The 23936-nt window shown below is 35.3% G+C and overlaps 1 protein-coding gene across 16 annotated transcripts in view; it reads right to left on the bottom strand.

Moving 5' to 3' along the window:
- ZBTB20 (zinc finger and BTB domain containing 20) overlaps positions 1 to 23936 on the bottom strand; it is a 531250-nt gene that overhangs the window by 432670 nt on the left and 74644 nt on the right. The window contains exon 1 of one of the 16 annotated variants that reach the window (XM_087894804.1): positions 11629 to 11654. The exons of the other annotated variants lie outside the window; for them this stretch is intronic. The gene's annotated coding sequence lies outside the window, so the exon portion shown is untranslated. Of the gene's footprint in view, positions 1 to 11628; positions 11655 to 23936 lie in introns of those variants that run through there. 16 annotated transcript variants of the gene reach the window in all.

The raw sequence follows: 23936 nt of genomic DNA, 5'->3' as shown, positions 1-23936 counted from the left end.
AGACTCAGCCAGGGCCTTCAGAACCTCCAGAGGTTCCTTCAAGTGGAGAGAGCGAAGTGGAGGAGCCTCTTCTCAATGCTCGAGCACGCAGGGCTGCCAAAAGGCGGGAGTGGCTACTCAGGAGGAGGAGGTCTACTCGAGAGTAGGGCTTAAGGATAATTGGCCACTCCCTTAGCCTATTTAAGTCACATGCTGTTAGTAAGTTTCTTGCTAGAAACAACTTGTATTTATTATCAGAGTATTTTGGTTTCTCATATCTTGTTTTCTGGGCTGGTTGCCAACCTTTGCCGGTCTTGTTTATTCTTGCTACTTAATAAATTTGATAAGGACTGTTGGTGTGTGTCAATATCCTCGGAAATCCAGAGCTGGGACAGAACATCCAGACTTCATACACACAGTTACCCAATTTTTATGAAATTGGGTTAAAGAGTTTTAAAAACTTTTTAAATATGATTGTATTGGACATATTTATTGTTGTATACTTTTTTGATGTATGCCACCCAGAACTTCTTATGAGATATGCGGCAATATACACATATCTATTCCTTCCTGAGGAATTAATTCTTGCTTACTTTACAATAATCTTCCCATGTTAAACATAAAAAAAAAGTTCAATCGATCCTTAAAACAGAGTATGATCTCATCCAAAGCAGTAGCTAAATCCAAAAATAAAAAGTATATGGCTGTTAATATGAGTATAGTCATGAAAAGTTATTACGTTGCATTTTGCCATGAAGAATTTTTAGCTAACATGAACGACAATATTTGGGACAACTTTGTGTAACTCAAGTATAAACTTATAAACACAGAACTTCAGTACAGAACTATCTTCCATCCACTCATTTCATCAAAAGAAATTCTTGTTTAAGAGTCTTGGGTCGCTGAATTCAAAGTTTCTGAAGATGTCTATCAGTAGTATGTAAATATTAAATAGCACAAGGGATGTGACTCAGTCCGATATATTCTTTTAAGCGGAATCACCACAATAAACTGAAAATCACAGAATGCTTCCATGTCTGACAGTACATCATATTTAGACTTCCAAGAAAATGGACAAATCATACTTTTCCTGACATCTAAAAGAAAACTGTTTCACATCCAGATGGTAAATTAGTAATTTTATCCGTATGAATACACAGTCAAAATTACACCCACTTCTAGGAAATGACACAGAAAATATAAATTTGAATGTGAAATAGCATAGTCAGATTCATCTTTAGAGATGACAGTTGTCTTTCAGTACCACCCATTTGAAAGCTTTTCTATTCCAAGACTGGCTGAAAGACAAAACAATAATAAGAAATAATGGCTCAAATGCTGCCCTAGTACCTGGCTTCAGCTGAAAAGGGGTATTCCCCAATATATTGACATATATGGGTTTTGTATTTAAATTAAACATATTGTTTAATTTGGCATGGGTCACATATTATGTGTTCATTTCATTATATACTGAACAATATATACAGTGCATTCAGAAACTATTCAAAAACCCCTTTTGTCACTTTTGTTGCTTCTGTGCTGCTTCTAAAATACGGTTTTACTTTGTCATTATGGGGTAATTGGTGTAGATTAATGAGGGAAAAAATGAATTTCAACAACTGTAAAATCAGGCTGCAGCATAACAAAATTGACAAAAGTGAGGAGGGTGTGAATACTTTCCTAAGGCACTGTGGATGAGAATTTGTTCCAGCATATTCTCTTAATATAAGCAAGAACTTATACTTCTAGATATATTGTTAACTAAGCTCTCATTTTCAGATTTAGTCTATACAATACAGTTAATTATGAAGTTCAGTTTGATATTATACTTATCCCTCCTTTATTATGTTGTCAGCTGTACTGAGGCCTCATGAAAATATGTTCACCAGAGTTTAAAATATGTTTTAAACTAATTAATAAGAAGTATTTTGCCATTCAATAAAAATGGCTATCATCTACTTTAAGATAACCCAAATCTACAAATCTTCTCTAACAGAAATGAGACAAATGAGATAGAACAAAGTTACTGTGAACGCCCCTTCATTCCTACATCCTTTTCCTTACTCTTTCTAGATTCTTGCTCTAGTAAAAAATAAAAAATAAAATTGAAATGCATTGTAATTACGACTCTTAAAAAACTGTATATATTGTTCAGTTATTTTCTACCACTTTCATCAAGCGTTATTTAATCTAATTCCATTGTTTGTACAGTGATGCTTTTGGAATACCTACGTATATATTTTTCTTCCGAACTACTCTCAGAATGTATATAGCACAATAAATTAGGTTCGATCTAATGGCTCAGAAAAAGAAAAAGAAGTGGAAACTGCAAGAAACCAAGCTTCAGATTATTAGAGTAATAGAAGCCATTCTAAAAAAATAGGTTTGGAGGTTTTCTCTGTCCAATTCTGTCCAACTCTAGGGTGTGGTGCTCATCTCTGTTTCTTGGCCAAGGAAACCAGCATTGTCTAAATAATTTTCTGTAGTCACATGGACAGCATGGCTATACCCCAAAGGCAGTGGTGGGATTCTGCCGGTTCTAGGCGGTTCGGCCGAACCATTTGTTAAATTGCTGGCTCGCCCCACCCCTTGGCACCACTATTTATTGCCAATAAATAGTGGTGGACGAGGGGCAGGTAAGCCAGGAATTTAACAAATGGTTCGGTGGTTTTTTGTACTTTTATTGGCCCGTGGAGCTTCAGCATAGGCTAATTAGCCCGTTGATTAGGGCCTCCAGACTCTCAGCTGATTTGCTCTCAGCTGTTTTGCCGAGGGCTCTGCTGCTTGCTTGCAAAGAGTGCTGGAGCAATTTTTTTCCCCCTAGCTATGCTGAAAAACAAAACTGAAAGTAAAGCAGGCTGTTGGCCTTGCTGTTGCTGCAACGTTGGAAAATTAGGCAGGCAGATTTCTTTTCTTTTTCCTCACCAAAAAGGTAGGTGCAAACAATGGGAAATTTAGGGAAAAAGAGGAGAGTTCAAGATTTTAAAACACAAAAGAAAAAAAGCTCTATTTAACTAGGGATTTGTAATAATTGAGATACTATTAATTGTATATTGTGTTGAAAGCAGAAATGGTTAAGTTGTGGTTTGGAGGAATATATGGGGGAAATTATTTGGTTTATTATTATTGGTAAATATAATTAATTGATTTATAAGAAATTGAATTGCATGGAAATAATTGGAATATTCATGTTCATATTGATTAATATATAAAAAAGATAGTTATATAACTAATTGATTTATATTAAAATATTGAATTTATATTAGACAACTGTAATATTACATAATTAACCAATGTGAAGATGGATATAAAAATAGATGACAATGGGAAGGGGTATAATATAGAATAGAAGGGAAAAATTGAATTTGATTAAGATTAGAGATGAGGATGAAGGGTAATATTGGTTTTTTAAAAAAATAGTTAAGGAATAAATATGGCAAAAAGGAAATATAGAAATTGTAAATTTAATTGAAATGACTAAACACTGTTTAAATTTGTGAACCGGCCAAATACTCTGTTCAAAGAAAATAAATTGTATGTTTGTATGTGTGTTTCTAATTATTGCTATTTATTCATATTTGTTCTCTTTTATTCTTTAAAGTTTAACAATTCATTCTTTATCTTAATATTTTTATATTTGTTTGGGGTTGCCTTTCTTCCATTTCATCTTTTTTACTGTACAGCAATCTTTCTCCTCAAACCTACCACCTCTCTTTTCTTTCCTTCTTACTTTCTTCCCCCCCTTCTTCTCCTCCCTACTTCCTCTTCCTTTCTCCTTCTCCTCCTCTCTTCTTTCCTCTCTTACCCTCACTCCTCTAATTTCCCTTCCCTTCCTTCCTCCCTTCTCTTCCCTCTCTCTCCTTCTTTCTTCCATCTCTCTTCTCCTTCCTTCATCCCTCTCTATTGCTGTAGCCTTTTGTGCATATGGATTACTCAGAGGGCTGAAAAAGTTATTTTTGACTGGTCCTCGCACTTTTGACCACTCCTCGAACTTACAACTGTTCTCACATTTTACGTTTTTCGCCCTATCTTGTCACCATGGTGAAGAGAAGCAGTTGTGAAATGAGTGACACGGTTGTTAAGAATGCTACAATGGGCATAAATGATGATCAGTCATAAGGGTGAGGACCGGTCAAAAGTGCGAAGACCTGTCAGAAATCACTTTTTTCAGCCCTCTGGGTAATCCTTTTGTGCATATGGACTACTCAGAGGGCTGAAAAAGTTATTTTTGACTGGTCCTCGCACTTTTGACCAGTCCTCGAACTTACGACTGTCCTCACATTTTACGTTTTACATTCTTGTCACCGTGGTGAAGAGAGGTAGTAGTGAAATGACTGACACGGTTGTTAAGAATGCCGCAATGGGCATAAATGTGAGGATGGTCATAAGTGCGAGGACCAGTCAGAAATGACTTTTTTCAGCCCTCTGAGTAGTCCCTATGCACATAGCCACGCCCACCCAGTCACATGACCACCAAGCCACACCCCCAACTAAGCCACGCCCACAGAACCGGTTGTTAAAAAAATTGAATTCCACCACTGCCCAAAGGTGCATGGAATGCTGTTACCTTTTCCACCGAAGTGGTACTTATTAATCAATTCACATTTGCATGCTTTTGAACTGCTAGACAGACAAAAGATGGGGCAAGGAATGGAAGCTCACCCCATTACGGGGCCATCAGGTCTTGAATGCCGGGCTGTCAGCTTTCCAGATGACAACCTCCGTGTCTAACTGCTGAGCCATAATGTAATCTATGCCTGTCTAATAATACTATGGAATTTAGGGCACTTCCTAAAAGATTATGCACCAATAGAATCTTTCTTCTTCTAGCATTGTTACTACTCATTCCAATTAAAGGAAGTGAATGCATGTAATTGTGACTTAGCTACAACACAATCAAAGCCAAAGTGTATCCAGTATTTTCTTTTGCAATACTTTGAAAATATTGATTCCAGTCCATTTTCCTACTAGAGAAAACAAGTTTTACTCTGCCTCCCAACTCCTGGACTTCAGCAGCCCTTGCAATCTTTTATATTAAAAAAGTGGCTTAGAAGTTCAATCCATTCAGGTTTTTACCAAGTGATCAGTTAACATGCAAAATATAAAATAAAGCTCCTAAGAGGAAAGCACTATTTATTTCACTTCCCTCTCCTATGGAAAGGGAATGAGGGGCTTGTTTGAATAATTGTTTGACATTGTTTCTTGTGCCCAATGTTTTGAAATCACTGGAGTTTCTGTTGACTATCTATCAGCCTGTTTCTGAGGATTTGGGGATTAGCAAAAATGGATTTATTTCATGTGAGTATATATATATGACCGAAGTCTTAGCCAAAGTGTTACCAAACTGGTCATAATTTCTTAAGCAAATATTAAAAATTAGAATTTTATTCTCACAAATGAAAGTGATCCATGCAAGAATTCTTTTTACCTCAGCTCATTTGTGTGCATCAAATTGATGACCTATAAGTTCATGACTTCTTCTGATCGATGCTCAAATCAGCCTTATTAAATGAACAAACAGATGCCAATATCTTTAAAAGCCCTTTAAATGTGGCATATGTTCCTTCCAGGTAACTCTCTTTGTTCTTCTTGTGTCATCTTTAAAAAATGCCTGAAAGCTTTTCGTATGCATGAGGTGCTTTCAAAAATGCATCATTAGTAACTCCCACTGTTTAATTTAAAAAAAAAAAACAAAGTCTGGTTACTTCCCCACCCCTCATCACCATGCACCCTTTAAAATGCTTTCATACTGTTTATTTAATTGTTGTATTATTTCCCTATAAAGGAGTCAAGCACATTTATAAATTTGGTAAACTACATAAATTTAATTATTATTCATTGTACAGCAGTAGGTGGGCAGTACAAGAAAAAGAAAAGTGGGGCTTCTTTACAGTTAGAAAGTTTGTAAAAGGAGTACAACTACCTCCTTCAGGCTGCAATTTCTAGGCAATATTAACTGAAAGCTATCAAATTTCACACATCAAATTAATATATGGTTTATATACGATGATCCCAAAGAGAATAAGCATAGCATGAGAACTAAGTATGCAAAACAATCCTATGCATTCTTGTGATCCTAAATGGTCACAAGAAGTAGCACATGCTAAATTTTTGTTGAAGTTTCACTCACTTATGCTATCAAAGCACCTTCAGAAATATTCTCCTCTTCCTGTACTTTCTGAACACCTTAGTCCTAGAATATACAGAACAAAACTGAAAAGATACACTTTTCAATCTATAATAAGAGTAATTATTCCTGCTTCAAGTGAGAAAGTATCGTAGTCATTTGTTATGCTACTGTTCCGTTTTTCCTCCTGCAGTCTTCATGCAATGTCTTGCAGTTTCTCATTCATGGAACTTGAACTTTTTAGCTTCAAAGCTCAACATATATAGTGTATTATTTAGGTTAGTGGTCTTTTAACTTTAAAAAAAATTACAGATCATTGCCACTGATAAAATTTCATTTGACATGTTCCCATTCTGTTTTAAAGATAATTGATTATTATAGATTAAAGAAGCAGCTTTCATATACCAAACCTTTTCTTTTTCTGGGCAGTCGACACTTGCATTTGATAAAACATATTATTAAAAAAGGAAGGTGGATAATTTTTTTTAAAAAGTCCTTTGTGATCAGATTCAAAGGCAAAAAATGGATTCTAACATTTATTTAACTGGGGAATGGTGGGTAATCACATTTCCATAATAAAATGACTTCTAAACTGGAGACAGCTGTATTCCGTTCTTTATATAAGCCACTGCATTAAATCTCTTTTTTTCATAGAAGGAAGGAGCTTCATTAACTTAAGAATCAGAACAGATGAACCAGAAATAAAATAAATCTAAAAAATCTATAAAAAGTACACAGAGAAACGTACTTAATTATTAACAGGTAAACACATCACATCCTGAATTATTTACTTAATCTTTTTCAACTACAAACCTCAGAGTTTTAGAGCATGAAATACGTGCTTCCTTAAGAATGCAAAACAATTCCTTTAGAAAAGCTTTTTTTTTTTTTTAAAAGTCTTTTATTAACTCCATGCTGCCATTGCCCATATTGTATTTCAGTATGTGTTAAAGTACAGTAGTGGTCATTGTTTAAATAAAATATATGCAAGTGCAGCCTGGTCTGTACCAAGAAACTTGTTTAGCAAGTGTATAATTCTTTTAGCAGTACTGTCAGATTTCTCCTGAATACAAAAATGTCTCTTCAAGAATCATTTCCCTAAGCAGCTAGACAAAAAGTAAGCTAGTAAATTGCAAAGATAGATGGGCAGAATAACAGCTTAAAGAAACATTAGTTGTGGTAAAGGAACATTGTGTTAATTATTCCAATAATTGTACACCTGGACAAAGGTGTAAGAAGTCTCAGGGAAAGTGGAACTTTTTTGCTCTTAAAAACAACTCGGCATTTCTTGGATTTTTCTTTATAAGACTATTTTTTTTTCTTTAACTCTTGTATAATTCCCCTTTCAAAGGGGAAAAGAGCTTTTCAAATTTCTCCCTGTTCCATAAAGAGAACCCCTCCTCACCCAGACACATTCAAAAATCTGAAAAAGCTTGATACATAACAAAAAGAGTTTCTGTAACAAAGGACATGAACCTTTCTCTCTTTCAATCTACCAGACTGGCCAGTCTTGAGAAGGATTCCTACTTTCACTTGTAAGAGATATAACCTTTGGAAAAATAGCAAGAAATTATAACACTGATTTGTTAAAAAATGTCCTCTTTTACTGAACTCATAACTTTGCTATTTTCCTTTGCCTTTTGTTGTCAGTTCATAACTTCTAAAGCAGAAAAGCTAGTTATTTTCAGAAAAAGGGTGAGGCTAAGCCATTTCAACAGTGTGTGTCCATGTGTGCATGTACACACAAACACACTCACACATATGTACACATACAGATCTACATACACATCTATCTACCCACTCATATACACTGAGCATGCTAATAAAATACATTTACTTTTATCTTGAGATGAGTGACATGGAGATTAAATCCATCATTCTCTATTTTGTTTGATTTTCTAACCATGATCAGTCACAGCAAAGAAGCCAAGGCAAAGACAGGAACTGAAAAGTCAATCTTCAATGCAAAATCAGCCAATGGATAAAATGGCTATATCAGAGAGTAAACAATGGATCACTTTTCCATAAAGATATCTGTGCTGAAGTCTTTGTATGAATGGTGCACGAAGGGGCAAGAATAGGAAAATACAAAACAAAATAGTGGAACTTTGATATAGCAGAATGCATTATAATTACTTCGGATTGTAAGGTATTAACATATTTTTATATGTGTCCTTACATAAAACATTCAATTTAATGCATATAGAAATCTAGCATATTAGGAAGCCTGTTTCAATCCAAATTTCTAATTTTCTACTTACAAAGTTTACAAAGCAGTCTCAAACAACTAAAAATACAATGTATTACACTGAATTCAAGAGAATGGAGGTGGAGGGAGATGAGTACAACACAGGATCCCTACAACCAAAAATCAAAATTCTTTTATTAAAATAATTATTAATACTATTTTTAAAAGTTAGTTCATAATGGCTCTAATCAGTGATCATTCTGACGTTCTATTCATGTATTCATGTATTTGACTGCTGGAATTATTTTTTAATAAAATCTATAGCTAATAATTTATTGGCCAGTTGAACTCAAGAGACGAAATTGGTCTCTGGACCAATGGAAAAAAATGTATTGTCCATGCAAATTAATGAATAGAAAATAGCACAATCAGAACACATTTGCAAGTAATCCACAAACAAATTGGTTATTTTGTCAACAAAAACTATACTTTAACATGCTGAATACACAAATGAACATTTTGCTTCCATTTTAATCTTAACAACATTACTAAAAGTTTCCAGGCAAAATTCCCAGAATTCTGGGGAATATGTCACTGAGATTATGAAAATGTATTGAAGTTGGTTGCTCATCAATAGAATCCCTTTTGTTTTGAGCTTTAGCCACATCTAAGGCTACTATATTTTCGGCATGAATAATGAGGCAATGTTTACCACCAATCAGTGGTAATGGAAAAAATGTACACTAATGTAGTAATTTCAATATAAGGTGATTTTGTGGGAGGCAAGAAATTTTATTTATTTTACAGTATATTATTTTTCTAAATAACTCAAGACAGCAAAGGTACCTCTCTTTCCTCCTCCAATTTTCCGTCAACAACAACCCTGTGAGACGAGTTGGGTTGAGACAGGAGTGAAAGACACTCAGCTGCCTTTCATGTCTAAGATGGAAATGGATCTCTGTCTCATGAATTCTAGGCCAGCACCTTAACCATTATACAAAACTGCTTCTCATCTTCTTAGAAATAAATTCAGAAGATACACACACCAAAAGCAGTAGGCTGGGAAAACATATTTAACTTCTTTAGTATGTATCACACAAACATAGTTTTTAATTGTATACAACTCAGAATTAGCATCGACTACTGTGCTCCAATAAATCTAAATTATAAAAAAATAAAAATAAAACAAATAAATAAATATTCAATCCCAAATGCCCAGGAATATGCTTCAGTTGTCCCCAATAGAAATAAAAAAATTATCTTTGCTAAACTGATCATAATGCTAACAGCAAGACAGAAGAAATGCTTTTTTCCAAGCATCTTTAAAATGTTGTATAGCCCCTGAACATATTACACAGCAGCAAACCCAGATGCAGAGTGCACACTCAGCTGGAAACCACAAATGGAACTGTGTGACACTGCACTCATTTCATTTCTAGATGAACACCTAAGATGCTTTATCTGGCTCACAGGAAATATGTTTAGCAATTGGACCACAATAATGCCCTCTAAATTGAACTGCCTTTGAAGAGTATCCAAAATTTCAATTGAAGTTAGGCTATTGTCCAGGGCTGGTTATAAGAAACACATGAGTCCCAGTTTCCATATTACATCAGTTTCATTAGCTACCTACCGCCTCTGGGTACAATTTAAAGTGTCTTTTAATACAATAGTTTAGACTAGATTAGATTATCCTTTTCTGAAAGATAGTGGTCAATCTTGCCCAGAGGTTTATCTGACTTGGGAAAACCCTTCTTTCTGACCTGCCAGCATCAAAAATATTGGAGGTGGAAAGATACACAAATTCCCACAACTGAAGAGTGGATTCTGAAATTAAGGGAATTGGCAGAGAAGGTAAAACTGACGACTTTGATGAAAGATCTCATCTCGAAGCCTATCTCGTTTTGTTTTTATTTAGAGACTACTTTTGGACTTTCTGTTAGAGGAAGATAAAAATGAAGTTTAGAAATTAGAACCTAATGATTAAATCTGTTATAAGATAAATATTATATCTTTACTATTATTAGATATGTATACTGCATATTTTTTTGTTTATATTTAAGCTTAAAGTAATAGATTATTTTGTTATATAATTCTAATATTATTTTGACTGTTTATGTATTTTTATTTTAACTTAGAATCAAAGCTTATGTTGCCTATATTTGTATATGTATTAAAGAAAATTGAAAATCAACTTTTTTTGTCCTTTTTAAATTTTTTCATCTTTTTGATCCTTTTCACCTACTTTTTCTGTAATTTTACATTTACTTTTTTTTATTTTTGAAACTGATCAAATGATTGGCCACCAATAAATAAATACTGTCCTTAATCTAAGTTCTCCAGAATTCTAGCTACCTAAGTACATCAATTTTCAGAGCAACTTCTTCACCAATTTCATTTCAAATCCATGAATCAATTAGTTGATTATTGTATTGAAAAAGAAAACTCCTTTTTTTTCTAGCCAGATTCTTCAATTACTTAAAATTATGCAACTTTTTTCAACTGAAGGATTTATATAAATTGCTCAAATAATTAAGTGGGGCCGGAACAAATCCAAAATTAGTTTGTATTTTGGATTTAAATTTAATCAATATATAATTATTATAATTATCATGTTGGATAACCATTTGTCTGAAGTGGTGTAGGGTTTCCTGCCTCAGCAGGGAGTTGGACTAGAAGACCTCCAAGGTCCCTTCCAACTCTGTTATTCTATTCTATTCTATAATTAATATTTATGTTATAATTTATGTTTCATAAATTCACCTTATTTCACAGTAAAATTACAATTACAACTTGTATGGCTCTTATAGTTGTATCCAAGTGCTGCTATGGTATAACTTTTAAGAGCTACACTTCAACTAGACTAGAGAGACTCAGGTTCAAGTCTATGGTCAGTCATGAATGTTCATTTGGTAACTTGGGCCATTCCTCAGTCCAATCTCCTTCCTAGAGAAAAGGCGAGATATAAATAAAATAATCAAATCACTCAATACAATTCTATATTAATCTTAGGGCCACCAGGTTGCCCAGATCTCTGGAACTTTAGTAGAAAATGGGCAAGGAAAAGTATTTATCCAACCCCTGTTATTCTTTCTATCAACCTTTTTCATAGAAGACTCCAGGGAGCATATTTTTTATTAGAAAGCAGGAGACAAGAAGAAACTCCATTCACTGCTAGGGGATATCTGGGCAACTCCCCTCTCAGACTATCCATACTATCTGTAAAGAGAGCAGAAAAGCTCTCTGTCATGGACAGATCACTCTTCTGGGCAATTTAAACCACCAGCTACTATAAACATTGGCAACTTTGGAAAGAAAAATAAAATGGTCTCACCTAGGACATGATGAATTTACACTAGGTGGTTTCTTGAATATGCTCCAGAAAATTGGAAATCTATTAGTATTCTGATTAATCTGTGGAACAAAAAGATGGCCCAGTGGTTGATACTATTCTTCAGTGCTCTTTTTCCTTTGGCAGATCTCATCCATCACCTTGCTTCACCTGAGAAGTATGAAACTGATAGCAGTAACTCATAAGTAGAATTGGATCAAATGCAAAGTGGGCCTTTTAAAAGACATATATGTAATCCTACTTCACAACAATGGATTCATTTAAGGAAGCTAACTTTTCTTCTTCTGCTGGGCCTGCACAATCAACATATCCTTCAAATTTAGGCAGGTCATGGGGGAAGAAGAAAATTTGGCAACTGCCTGTTCTGTTCATATGATTTTTTTTCAACGTATATGTCAAGGACATGAAAAGACTATATGCAGTAATTAGGACCACTTTGACTTGCTCAATCATTGTCCTTCCTGACTGATTTAATCAGTATGTAATCCATGAATAAAGGAGATTATCACTCTCTCCTTAAACATGGGATATATATCCATTTGCTTAATGGTGACAATTACAAGATCTCTATTGACCAAGTCCTTCTTTGACCTTCTTTATAGCTATAAGCTGCACAAACTAGTCTCAAATATTTGGGAGTACTCCTTGACCTCAGCTGTCAATGGATTTGTGGCTGGCAGCTATGGCATAGAGCACTTTTTAATAACTACATTTAGTATACCAGCTGTGGCCCTTTCTGAGCCAGTTGGATTGGCAACAGTTATCCTTCCCTTAGTTATTACCCATATTGACTAGTAAAACATTCAGAAATATATATGTCAGACAGGTTTCTAAACAATGCAAGGCATTACATGTCTCTTATAAAAATCTAAACTGCCATTGACATTTATTCTCACACTATAAGGTGTATTTTAAGAACTTTTTACTTTTTTCTGTCCAGTACCTACAATATAAAGAGGCATATACCACTGATAATAAATAAACATTTTCTCACAATCAGGATAACTTCCATGGCAATATGTTAATAAAGCAATAACTGTTACACAAAATCACAAAATGAAGCATTTTTGCCTACATTATGTTTCCTCATCACCTATGGCAGCTATCTGCATGCCACATTCATCTCTTAAACAAATAATTTCAACCCACTTAAAATACTTTTATTTTTCTTTTTTTAAGCAAAAGAAGATTATTTTTCTTGAAATCTTACTCAAACAAATCAGTGTGATATAACATATTTTAGTGGTCTTTCACATGTATCATGAGAAAAAGTTAACTAAGCAACACACAATGGTATACTTTAGCTTTCATTTGCAATAGGCCATATTCTTGCTTTTAATAGGATTTGTTTGTCCTTCTATATTTGATTGAATTATTATTACTAAAGTACCAGATTCTCAGTCCCTCTCTTCTCATCTGTTTGTATAAAGCAATGGTTAGGTACATGCTCAAAAAATTCACTGCTGCATTAACTTTAACTTTATGTTACAATTTTGTCAGTACCTGGAGTTGAGCAAGCTGATAGACATTTTTATTATTCTCTTTCGATGTACATTCTATTTATGGTTAGAGACTGTAAGTTCTGCAGACATTTTTATCAAATCAAAGTGACATCAAAGGATTCTCTCCATGGTATATATGGAAAGATTTCATCCATTTCTACCATCCATGGGACATCATTTATTCTTCACTGAATTTGTAAATCATACCACTGCAAAAAGAATTGCCTTTTGTATGGTATAAGAGAGAAATGTTTAATTAGGGCATCATATCAGTAAGCTATTCTGTTCCCAGCAATATATTCAATTATGTCATTTTTCTATGCATGAGCAGATGATGGAGGAGAAACATTTTGTGCAATTATATTTACAAAGGTGAATCTTGCATATATGTTCATTTCTGTATGCCTTTGATTAAAAAAACAGATATTTTTTTCCCTGACATAATTTTTTCCTCAGATCTTTAAAAGGTGGGTGAAGATAGATTGAATTAGCTGTGGTCATTATGGTCTCAATTACTTCACATTGTACTAGAAATACATACAAACAAATAGCATTGTCCAAATACTTTAACCAGAACAGCAGAATTTTGCAAGTGAAATGCATTCACTTTGCATAATTAATTCTGCTTATCATAACTCCTAGAGTTAAATTCTGAGATTCGCCAGCTATTGACCATTTCCTTTAAAATAATTTTCCATGAAACAATGTTGATCAATGTTGCTTCTGCTCACAATTTCAATTTTCATGTTTATGAAAGACAAATTATTAGAAACATTTTCTTCTTTACACCTGGTCTCAGAAACTGTTATTTAAAGTCCTTTTAAGTTTACAAAATAATACATTTTAGTCAGGGGTGAAATTCACTTACCTTCCCTACCGATTCGTCAATGTGCACGTGCCATCGTCTGTGCATGTGCAAAGCCTTCTGCGCATGCGCAGAGACTTAAAATGTTGCAAAAAAAGTGATGTCATGATGTCCGCACAGGTGAGCGGAGCCTCCCACAGCCACTGCTACTGATTTGCCCAAGTCGGATAGAACTGGCTAGATTTCATCCCTGATTTTAGTCAAAAATATTTAAAGCACTTTTCTTTATAAAAAAACTTTTCCTTTTTATGCAGTGATCAATTTTCTCCCTACTAAAAACAGTCCTCAAGAATCAGTTAACTAAGCAGTAGAAATAAATACAGATATTTCAATGTTTTGTAGATAAACTACATAGCAAATGTAGTCTGTATATTTAAAAATGCATGGAGACAAACAGGAGGAAGAAAAAAAAAGAATCGTTAATTTTTTGTCACTATAGGGTCAATATTAAAATGAGCATTTATTAACTGTCTATAGAAAATTGTAGAGAAAAAAGCACAAACTTATTTTACTATATTTATATTGTGATACTAAGTGAATTTTAAAATAACTTGCTTTATCCAGAGGAACCTATCCTTTATCAATGAAACTATATTGTTTAAAAGGCACATGCTGTTTTGACTCCAACCCCCAAGCCCGTCTTATCGGAGGGAGAAGACTCCGAAAGTGAAGGAGAGGAGTTGGCAAGGCCTCCCTCTCCAGGACCCTCCTCTCTGGCAATGCCTCAGGTGTCTTCCAAAGGAGAAAAGATAGGCCAGGAGCCAGGCACTTCCGAGCAGCCGCAGTTAGACAGCGACGGAGATAAGTCTTGGCTGGATCCCCGATAGCGTCGGAAAGACAAGCGCGCGCAGCAGAGAAGGAGGCATGCCAGAGATTAAGCTGAGTCACTGGACCACACCCCACAGGGGATAAAAGGGGGTGTGGTGGCCATTCAGGCTTTGTGATGGACAAAACTGAACAGCTAGCAAGTCATACTGCGTTTCTGGAACTTCGTTATATGCTCTGCTTGGATGGATTCTTGGACTGGACTTGACTATTCTTTGGCTTTTGTGGACTTACTTCGATGTTTTTGGAGGAGATAAACCTCCCTTTGTAAGTAAAAACTTTTGACAAGCAGCCACTGGGTTGCTGCCAATTCTGCTATCAAAGGAAATTCTTGTCTACTGGTTTATTTTAACTCTTGGTCGACTGCTGGTGTGCGTGTGTGAGACGGAGACAGAACACATGCCTGTATAAAATCTCAGAACTCAACTGCATGAAAGGAAACCATTTAAAAACCTACTTAGCTGAAATATGGTTGCGATGTGGTTAAAAATCTTTTGTCAGAATTTAATGCTGTAATCATATATCTACATCTGGTCCCACACACGCCAATTACTTAAGGATGTTAGTGAGATACTTACATGGATTATGAAATGCCCTTTTAGTAACAGAGGTGGATTCAGGACACCACCACTTTTGAACTCTGTATATGCAATTGGACTCTGACATTTCGTTTGGATATTTTAAGCACTAGATGTCATTGTACTTTGTAGACCTATATTAGCATGTTTAATGTAACAGATGGGAACTTGTTTATTACAGTAAACAGGCAGCCAGAAAGCAGATTTGCAGAGAAACAGTGCTTTCTACTGGGACCAAAACATTATTTTCTTTGCCCCTTAAAGAAATAATGAAATAACAGAGATACATGGGAAAAAACACACACCACATGATTGGCATTACAGTGCTGATCCTCAGAAGATTCAGTTTCTTTATAGAGCCCATGAATGCATATATTTGCAGAAGTCATGAGCTGTGTGTTCTCTTGCCCTTGGAGTACAGTTATTCTCCAGTAATTTCTTCTTATCCACTTCGCTTTATATTATATGAACAAAATCTTCCACACTGAGTCCTTGCACCAATCTATAATACTTTGGAAAAGAGGGAAGCAGTTGCTTTTCCATTTGTGAAAAAGAATCCATTTCATCCTCTCTCCCTTCAACTATACAGTTTTACTGCATAGCTGAAGGGAAGTTCAACTATGAACCTTCAGGTTCAGGTTCATGACCCTACCACAAGAATTCAGAAGAAACACACTCAACAACTTAGGGCAGTGATGGCTAACCTTTTGCGGACTGAGTGCCCAAAACATGTGCGTACCCAAACCCCCCAAATGCAATGCATGTGCAGCCCCTGCGCATGCACCCCACCCACTGTGTATGCGCTCATGTCCATGTGCCCAAACCCCAAAAATGCAATGCACGTGCGGCCCCCTACATGCGCAACACCCCCCGCATGCATGACCCCCATGCGACCCCTCCGCACATGTGCTGCTGCAGAGACCCAAAGACCAGCTGGCCGGATGGAGGCATGCGCACATGCGCAGTGGAGCTGAACTGGAGCGACGGTCACGTGCCCTCTTTGATAGGTTCGCCATCACGGACTTAGGGTTAGTAAGAAGCTAACTGGAACATTTCCACTGGCCTGCCTATACTGATCTTCCCAAGTTTTTCTTTCCCTACATTCTCTTAGCCAGCAATGCTACCAATATCCAGCTGACCTGCTCACTGCAGAAAATTTCCAGTGCATACTCTTCTCTCCCTCCTCAAGTAGGGAGAGAGCTTTTCTTCACCAAGGTTACAATGTAACTGTAATGATGTTGGGTTTAATTTTTCTACTGTTTTTAGTCCATTAAATCTGAGTTTCACTGAATTGATGTCTACTCAATCAAAAAAAAATATTTGATTCATGGTGAGATGGACAGCAAATACATTTAATAAATCAGTCAGTCAATCAATCAATCAATCAACAAAATGTATGGAAAATATCAGGTATGATTAAGATAAATGGATCTACTTGGTCAAAAGAAACCTACCTTCCTTGCTAGCTTCTTTGAGTACAGTTTGGAGGGGAAAGTGGCATTTAAATATATATTTTTAATTATTTTCTCTAATTTCCAACAATCTGATGGCACTTGGGCTCTTGTGCACTGTAAAACTGATATGACTAAACATCTCTAATTTTCCAGAAACTAAACACTACATTCTGAATCAGATAAATTACTTCAAGGACAGGATATTCAGAGCTGTGGTGACACAGTGGTTAGAATGCAGTATTGCAGGCTAAGTCTGCCCACTGCCAGAAGTTCAATCGTGACCAGCTTAAGGTTGACTCAGCATTCTATCCTTCTGAGGTCGGTAAAATGAGGACTCATATTATTGGAGGCAATATGCTGACTCCATAAACTGCTTTGAGAGAGCTGTAAAGCACTATGAAGCAGTATATAAGTCTAAGGGCTATTGCTATTCAATTTGCTTCATTCCATCACAGAATATGTCTCACCAAGCTCATTTATGATTCTCTGGTGTGTGTGTGTGTGTGTGTGTGTGAGAGAGAGAGAGAGAGAGAGAGAGAGAGGGAGGGAGGGAGGGAGGGAGGACAGAAGGGAGAGAGGGAGGGATGGAGGGAGGGAGGGACAGCCCTTTAATGTCAATGAATTTTTACCATTGATACTGGAATGTATCTGTCTTATGTTTATACAACAGTTTTGTCCACTCTGAACTGCATTGCTTCTCACCTTGCCAGTTTCAGTTCTTGTATGATTTGCTTATTGCCCTTGCTCTTTATGTAATACATAAGAGAATTTGATAATGTCACAACATAATTATTTATGGCGCCAAAGAAAGATTATTTTTTTTAGTATTGCCTCAACACCACTTGCTTTAATACAGAACAGGACACTCCACCAAGAACAGATAAAAACATCTTCATTTTGCTTATAGATACATATTACACAGATCTTCTCCAAGCCTTAAAGAATTGCAAAGCTATTCTCACACATGTATACAAAAGTCCAGCAAATTATGAAACTGGTTAACAAAACATAATTACTATGCAGAATTGTCATACATCAGTTTGCCTAGGTATAACAATAGCAGGACTATTGTTATCTTGCAGGACTGAAATAACTTCCAGACTTTCAGACATCATGCTAATTTTTGCAACATATATTGAGAAACAATGAATTTCATCTGCCAGGTACTAGCAGGATAATTTTCTTAATATTTGGAAACTCACAAAAATCTTCCATTTTTTTTTAAAAAAAACTTGATTCAAGAAATGGCAAACTCATAATTTTGCTCTTTTCATTTTAGGCAGAGACACTATTGTCTAATCACCACCTTATCAAAAGTCTGGATTTCTGATTTTTTTTTTTAAAGGGCCATATTTTTATCTAGGGAGCATGAGGAAAGACACAGAGCATGCTTGCATTGGATACTGTTGTGGTCTGCTGGCAACCTGTGGAGCTGGCAGCAGAGCTGGACAGCAAGGAGATTGGGGAGGAACGTGAGCCAGTCCTGGAGTCTGGGGAAGGTTCGGATGAGGGCTCTGCATCGGAGGCAGAGAAAGGGCCATCTGGGAGGTACGTGCTGCATCTGGAGCCTCCAGAATCAGAGCTCAGCGAGGCAGAGGAATAGGAGCCTGATCCCAGTGTGCACATGCACAGAGCTGCCAGAAGGCAAGAAAAGTTAAAACAAAAGGGACGACTTGGGAGTAGGGCTTGGAGATGATTGGCCTCTCCCATAAGACTTAAAAGAGGAGCAAAGGCACGTGGGCCTTTGCAGGAAACAATGTTGTTAATTCAGTTCAGTTTAAAGACTGAAGCTCTGTTTGACTCTGGACTCCATATGGCTTTGCCAATTAGGTCTTTGGCAGCCTGTCAAGGAGATAAAGGTGGGTGATTATCCCAAAGGAATTCTCCCAAAGGACTCTTTACAACTATTTGGGACTCATCTGTGAATGAACAGAATTCACAGCTGTTGCAATAAAAGAGGTTTTTAGGACTACTTGTATGTTTTACTGACTCAGGAAGCCTAGGTCAGAACAGATATTTTCTTTTCCAGTTTGTATATATCAATTATTACTGAAACCATTCAGAGGCTAAACACACAGAAAAGCAAGTTACAAAGTAAGCTGACTAATGAATAATAACAACTAATGTTGACTAATAGATAATAATAATAATAATCTTTAGCATCTAGAGGTCCAGCGTAGTTCTTTTTATAAATGAAAACAGGAAGCCTGGTGCTATGACTTTTCCAGGGCAAGCAAATATTTGCTTTTGTTTCCCCTCCACCTTGCAGGTATCCATGCTTATCAGATTTACTGATGTTCAAGCAAGGCATGCAAACACTTATATCGTGCACATTTTGGTTGCCCAGTATTATTGATCAACAATGCATCATATCAGCATCCCATTTTTCTCTCTAGATTTAAAAAACGGCTGTAATAATTTTTTTAAAGGAAAATAAAAAGGGAAGCGAAATGAGAAATCAGATGGTAGAGTCTATGAGGCATATGGATTAAATCAGCAGGCACATATAGCCCTTTGGGCATGATATTGAAAGCTTCAACAATACAAGGATTATTATTTCAGCAAAGTTTTTTTGTAATCTATGTTTTTGGTAATGCGTAAATATTACTATCTATAGGAAATCACTAATATAGGAATGTAGCATCAATGAAAAAATGTAGTTTGAATAATTATCCATACATTAATATCTCAACGTAACAGGGCATTTGGGGAAAAGAGGTGTCCATTAAATCCAATTTTTGTTAAATCCGAATCTATGTAATTTACATAATTTATGCCATTTACGTAATTATTCAATTGATGTTTTACATCATTTGCATCAATTTGTGTTATTTGTGTAATGATGTAACTGACATTTTACATAATGCAAATGACAAACTGACGCAAATGATGTAAAAATGACAATTATGTCATTATGCAAATGCTATAAATTATGCCAACTGTCTGGGCAGCCTGCAGAAACAGCAGACTTTTACATTATTTTGGGGATGAAATCCAAACACAGATTTAGTCTGTTGCATCCAAAGTCCATTAAAGATATAACTGTTAACTTGAGATATCACTGTATTTTAATATACTGTATAATGCTAACATTTTAATCACTCTCACAGGTTTGCTATTTTCAAAGTAGTAAAAGGGCTAAAATGAGAGAAAGGCCAGTGTTGTATTAAAGGTTATTGTGATAACAGATATATGCATGCACCATCTTAATAAACAGCAATTATTTGAATTCAATGGGCTTTCCATGGGTCAACAATGTAGCCCCATGATGGCACGCAGCCCCGAAGTGGCATGCAGAGCCATGTTGTCTGGCATGCATGGCATCACCTCTTCCGGATTTCTGGTGCGCATGCTCACGGGATGAACAGCTGGCCTTTGTGCATGCGGCAGTGCCAGAAACTGGAAGAGCTGGTCTGCGAGCCAGGAATGGAGCTTCTTCGAACTTCGTAATTTGGAGTGTCCAGAAAGAAGGAGAACCAATGGGAATTCTCCATTCTGAAGTGCTCCCTTTTTGGCACTTGGTGATGCCTGCGTGCGTGCATGCGCTCCCTTTTCAGCACTCAGTGCCGAAAAATTTTGCCATCATTGATGTAGGATTTTCTACCCTACAGAAAAATATACAATGTGTTACATGCCAGACTATGACATTATTAATTTTTATGACTATGGTAGCACTGATCAACTCACAACCTACCTATCAAGCATGCTTTATTTTGGATTCCCAGTAGCTGGACTTGATGGCCTAAATGTACTCTTCAAATTATAATTCTATAATCATTTTTCAAGGCGGTAGTATAAAAGGAGTATTATTTATTTATTTATTTTTAAAAACTTACATGACCACTCATTTTATATACCATAATTCTTGCTAGCTCACAAAACAATTATAAACCTCAAAAAGCTGTAAAACTATAACAAGAATTCCTTTTCCACATAGTCAATCTTCTTTCACATATCACGACTCCATTTTACTGGACACCAACCTCATTCAATCCTAATGCTTGCAAAAAAATCAGCTCTTCACAGCCTTCTGGAAGGCTAAGAGGGTCTGCTGGATGTGAGGAGCAAGGGTGTCCACAGGGCAGGGACTGCTATATAGAATATTTATTTAAATATATTTAGGGAAATGTCTATGGAGATTCTCAGTCATCCAGATCATGGTTGTCCCAAAGATGTTTTTTCAAAAGGAAACTAGACTTTATTTTCCTTGAAGATGTTTTGCTTCTCAACCAAGAAGCTCTTTCAGTTCTAACTGAAGAAGCTTCTTGGATAAGAAGCAAAGTGTCTGCAAAGAAAACAAAGTAAGTCTAGTGCCTTTTGAAAAAGCACCTTTGGGATATATTTAGGGAACATTTTATACAGTTTTCCAAAATATAATTAAATATATTTTTCAGTAAGTTTCTTTCTAGCAACCGAAAGCAATTTTATTTGAACAAGTTGCTTAAGCAGCAAAAAACAAAAAACAAAAAAAAAACAACTTAGAAAGCAAGTTTCTATATGGATAAAAAAGGAACTCTTGATGTTTTATAAAAGTAGTTGACCTGAAACTTCAATATATTATTGAAGATCAAAAGTTTGTTAACTATTGTCCCAAACTCTAAGCATAAAGGATTTAGCATTATATTTCTTCTTTTCTGTTCAACTGTGAGTTTGTTTTCTTTGCCATCATGGTTCTTTTGCTCTTGTACTGGTCTTTTGCGGGGTGGGGGTTATATTTTTTGTTTTTAAATGCTTTAGCAATCCATTGAGAGTTGCTGAGAGTTGGATGGCACCTACATTTACTGAATTATTTTTTTTATTTGATTTATAGTTATTACTATATGTTAACAACAATGTGAAATCACAGTTACTAATTATTTAACTGATGTTGGCCCTCATATGCATCTAGTTCTTCCCAACAATCTAAGGTGTCATATTGGCATAGTATATGTGCAGATCCAAGCAGTGTAGTCTTTTGCAATTGACAGAGTGGATTTTTTTGAACCCACAATTAAGCCAAGGCTTTATCCCTTTCTATTCAGAAATTATTATACATCAATGAAGGTAAATTAATATTATATTATTTAAAAGCTGATTTAATAATATAAAATTCAATTTACATCGAATAAAATAAGACTTCTTATTGTAGGATTATGCATATGATCAGAAAATAATTATAATCATAATCTATTAATTAGTCTAAACATCAACATCATCTCAAACTAGGAAACTATAAGATACTTTGATTTCTTGTATGAAACTATCATGTTTTCATATTGTAGTCCTACTTATTGTACATACTTCTGTCTGGATTAAGAATTAACAGTTATTTTTCCCATATATTTTTATAATATTTAATTTTACGAGACTTTAGTATAGTTAAAAATAACAATTCCAAAGAGTAAAATAAAAAAACCCAGTGTTAATGTATAAAAAAACATCACCATCAAAAAAGTGTGTGTGTGTGTGTGTGTGTGTGTGTGTGTGTGTGTGTGTGTAAAAGGGGTCAGGCAATCAAGGAAGACAACCACAGGTTGTCATCAAATTCAAGCAGTGATTTTTCTTGGTCTTCAAATTAATGTTCTACACTCAATGAAGAAGTTGGCTATTTCAGCAAAACCAGTTTCTGGTACGTATGTCTAATGTGCTTACAAAACAGAAAGAAAAGATTTGGGAATAGCTTTTCAGTTATAAGAATTCACCATTATTTTAAAATATACAGAGAGATCTTAAACATGCAGGCTAAAACTGTCAGAACTTCATCAACTAAAGATTCATCAAGAAGAGTCAGGAAAAATGGCCAAAAAGAAAAAAGAAAAGAAAGACAGAAAGGCAGCTGCTGGCCTCAGGAAACATTTGAAAACAGTTACTTGTTACAAAATTATCCAAGCTTCTGCACCTGTGATATTAACTGTATCTTTATTTTGAATCAATAAAGAATTTAGAATGCAAATCTAAATTTGCATTCAAATTTTCAGAAAGAGGCTAGGTTTGTAACTTTGTACCCTGCAAGGTTTGGTCAGCTTTTATTCACTCTGGGATTCATGGAAATGTATATTTAGAGGGGAAATAGTTAATCGTTTTCATGTAAATTAAGGGCATGAAATTGTATAGTTTTTAGAATGCCCTAACACATTATTCTGTTCACCAATTTGATTTTTGTTAACATTACCTGAAACTGATACAATTTAATAAACAATCAGGAATGGAAAATTGGGTTTCAACTTTTAAATGCGTTGGAATTTAATTCTAGGTTCACTGATCTTAAAGACATCAAAAGATTCTTGTTATAGAGCCATCTGATCTAGTGGTTAAGATAACAGGCTAAAAACTTCTAAGCCTGCCTTAGGCATGAAAGTTAGCTGGGCAAACTCACTGTCTCTCAGCCAATCCACTTCACCCTGTTATAGTAGAGAAAATAGGACTGAGTATTAGGTATGTGAGCCCCTTGAACTATTTATAAAAATAATAAAAGTGGGATGAAAATAAATAAATAACTTTGCATATAATATAAAATACCTTTGTCTTTTATTCTATTCAGGACAGTCAGAACCATACATAGTAATTCAATCAGATTACATCTTTAGCCAAGATCTTGATCTTATACTATTAGTTTAATTCAACATCCATCTTAAGCTATTTTTTTTCAGCAAAACACAATGGAAATTTAAAGAAATTGTTTGGACTCAAAATTAACATATGTGAAGCAACATTGCCCAATTATAGACAACTATAATTTTCCAAGTATTGTCTGAACAAACTGAAACAACTAAAACAAAGGGAAAGAAAATGTGTGCCTATTTGGCAGTGTCTGAAGAACATTAGTATGAGTGGGTGGATTTGAAGAGGACTAAACCAACTGGTCGGGTTTCTTTCTAGTTCTGGTAATATTCCACTTTTCTACAGATCACAATCTCACAATATGGGGCTTTTTGTTTAAAAAATTAAAGACAAAAATTTTGAGCATATATCCAAAAGTAGATCAATTGCCTTTAAAATACAAAAGTGTAAGGACAAAATGTTCTACCAGCAAATCAGATAAGAACCAAAGCCAAAAAAAAAATGAAATACATTCATTACCAATTTA

Source organism: Pantherophis guttatus, chromosome 5 (assembly GCF_059756535.1).
Source record: "Pantherophis guttatus breed Tessera chromosome 5, ASM5975653v1, whole genome shotgun sequence".
Classification (NCBI taxonomy): domain Eukaryota; kingdom Metazoa; phylum Chordata; class Lepidosauria; order Squamata; family Colubridae; genus Pantherophis; species Pantherophis guttatus.
This window is presented reverse-complemented; position numbering and strand designations above follow the sequence as displayed.